Source organism: Schistocerca piceifrons, unplaced genomic scaffold (assembly GCF_021461385.2).
Source record: "Schistocerca piceifrons isolate TAMUIC-IGC-003096 unplaced genomic scaffold, iqSchPice1.1 HiC_scaffold_1201, whole genome shotgun sequence".
Lineage (NCBI taxonomy): Eukaryota > Metazoa > Arthropoda > Insecta > Orthoptera > Acrididae > Schistocerca > Schistocerca piceifrons.
The window spans coordinates 65,001-67,500 of record NW_025727017.1 but is presented as its reverse complement, the minus strand read 5'-3'; the positions used below and the strand labels follow the sequence as shown (position 1 = coordinate 67,500).

Sequence of the window (2,500 nt, the reverse complement as noted above, 5' to 3'; positions counted from 1 at the left end):
CAACAGCGTGGGACACAAATCCAACTACGAGCTTTTTAACCGCAACAACTTTAATATACGCTATTGGAGCTGGAATTACCGCGGCTGCTGGCACCAGACTTGCCCTCCAATAGATACTCGTTAAAGGATTTAAAGTGTACTCATTCCGATTACGGGGCCTCGGATGAGTCCCGTATCGTTATTTTTCGTCACTACCTCCCCGTGCCGGGAGTGGGTAATTTGCGCGCCTGCTGCCTTCCTTGGATGTGGTAGCCGTTTCTCAGGCTCCCTCTCCGGAATCGAACCCTGATTCCCCGTTACCCGTTACAACCATGGTAGGCGCAGAACCTACCATCGACAGTTGATAAGGCAGACATTTGAAAGATGCGTCGCCGGTACGAGGACCGTGCGATCAGCCCAAAGTTATTCAGAGTCACCAAGGCAAACGGACCGGACGAGCCGACCGATTGGTTTTGATCTAATAAAAGCGTCCCTTCCATCTCTGGTCGGGACTCTGTTTGCATGTATTAGCTCTAGAATTACCACAGTTATCCAAGTAACGTGGGTACGATCTAAGGAACCATAACTGATTTAATGAGCCATTCGCGGTTTCACCTTAATGCGGCTTGTACTGAGACATGCATGGCTTAATCTTTGAGACAAGCATATGACTACTGGCAGGATCAACCAGGGAGCTGCGTCAACTAGAGCTGAGCAGCCGGCCGCCCGGGAGTGTGTCCCGGGGGCCCGCGCGAACACGCAAGCGTCCGCTCAATCATTCTGCAAACAGGAGGAGGCTGAGCTCCCCTGCACAATACACCTCGAAACCCTCTCAGGTCCCGGCGGCGCGCAGCGCCGTCCCAAGTACTTGGTCGGGTTCGAGAGAGGCGCAATCGCCCGGAGTTAGGCGAGTAGACGCTTTCGGTGCGACCACCCGTGCTCCCAACTGAGCTTGCCGCTGCCGACAGAGGCCCGGGAGCGTGCTGTCGTGGCATTGCCGGCGGGAGACAACACGCGCCACCTACGGTGACCGGCAGCTCCAACGCCAGCGCCACAGAAGGACAAAAGCCCCACTTGGGTGCCGAAGCGAACTCTCCCAGCACAGCGCACGCGCCAACACATCCGCACAGCTGCGATACAAACCACCAGCGAGAACCGCTGGGGCGACCGAGCAGCAGACGGCGTCGCGGCGCCGAGCGCCGGGCGGCGGCGCATCCTCAACGCACACAGTCCTCAATCGGACCAGCACACTGAAGATGTCCACCGCGCTTCGCACCGGGCCCGCGAGGACCTACTTTGGCCGCACGGCGCCGCGCGCAGGGTGCGCCGGCGCGCAGCTGCGACGCCTGCCGCGTCCGTCGGCCGGCGCGCCTGCCACTGGCCGCCCCCACCAGCCGGCTGTAGCGCGTGCGCCCACGCACCGCGCGGCCAGCACGCCGGGAGGCGCCCCCTCACCGGCCGGGGACGGTCCCACCCAGCCACCGCCGCGTATCGCTTCACACCCAGATGCCGTTCAGTTTCGTCGGCATGGTGGGTATCGCTGGAACAACCGGTTAGTACCTCAACCTATCGTCGCCATCACCGATTCACCCCTAGCGAGAACAACCGCACCACAACAGGTTACCATTTGTTCATTTGCGTAACTTCACCAGAAAACGCAGGCGTCCATCGCCATTTGCAACTTCAACGATTATTGCATGCCTGTGTCAGGTGTCACGCCACACTACGTCTGCCCACATACACGCAACAAAATGTGCACGCCTAGACAATACGTGGAAGGTGGCCCCCGTACGTATGCGATGTCCATTGCTCGAACGACTGTCAACCGGCCTCTGTAGCATGTCGCAGATATGGAACGCGGTGCACCATGCCATCACGGTGTGTGAGGAGAGACGACTAGGTCCGAATACATCAACAGACAGCTCATGCTGATCGCCATCCACGGCGTCCGTTCCTCCCACACGTCTCTATGGCGTACCACACTGCAATCCAGCTCTCATAGGGAGACGACACGTAGCTGCGTGCACAATATTTGCACTGTATGGTCCGCCGTTTTTGGGCGCAGTCGTTGTGCGGTCACACATGTGCCACGATGTATCATTCAGTACATAAGGACGAATGTGCAGTACAGATTGTGGTTCACGCGTACGACATCAGCGGACAGTTGACACAGGCCGCACCACAACGTAGCCTGAGTACGTCGCATGCGAAGGGCATTGAACATGCAAACTTCTCACCAACCAGCTTGCGAAGGCAGGGGGCAAGGTGGGGACGTGGGGAGGGGCGGCATGTACGTCCTGCTGCCATCCACATTACAGTGTACAGCAGGAGCATGTGGAAAGTGAGCAAGACTTGCAAGGTGTTTAACATGAAGCGATACACAGGGGTGCGGGCAGTGCGAGTAGCGAACTATATTGCGAGGGTTGCGGGTGGGCAACACTACAGTAATTGAACGAGTCGTATAACAATTACAGAGCAGGTTTAGGCGACAACGTGGGTTACGTTAAGGCGACAACATGGG

The 2,500-nt window shown here is 57.8% G+C and overlaps 1 non-coding gene across 1 annotated transcript in view; it reads right to left on the bottom strand.

Annotated features, from left to right (window-relative positions):
- LOC124729313 overlaps positions 1 to 673 on the bottom strand; it is a 1,909-nt gene extending 1,236 nt beyond the window's left edge. Inside the window, exon 1 of the ribosomal RNA XR_007007605.1 lies at positions 1 to 673. This exon is cut by the window's left edge and continues 1,236 nt beyond it. This is a non-coding gene — a ribosomal RNA (small subunit ribosomal RNA).
- Positions 674 to 2,500: the final 1,827 nt, after the last annotated feature.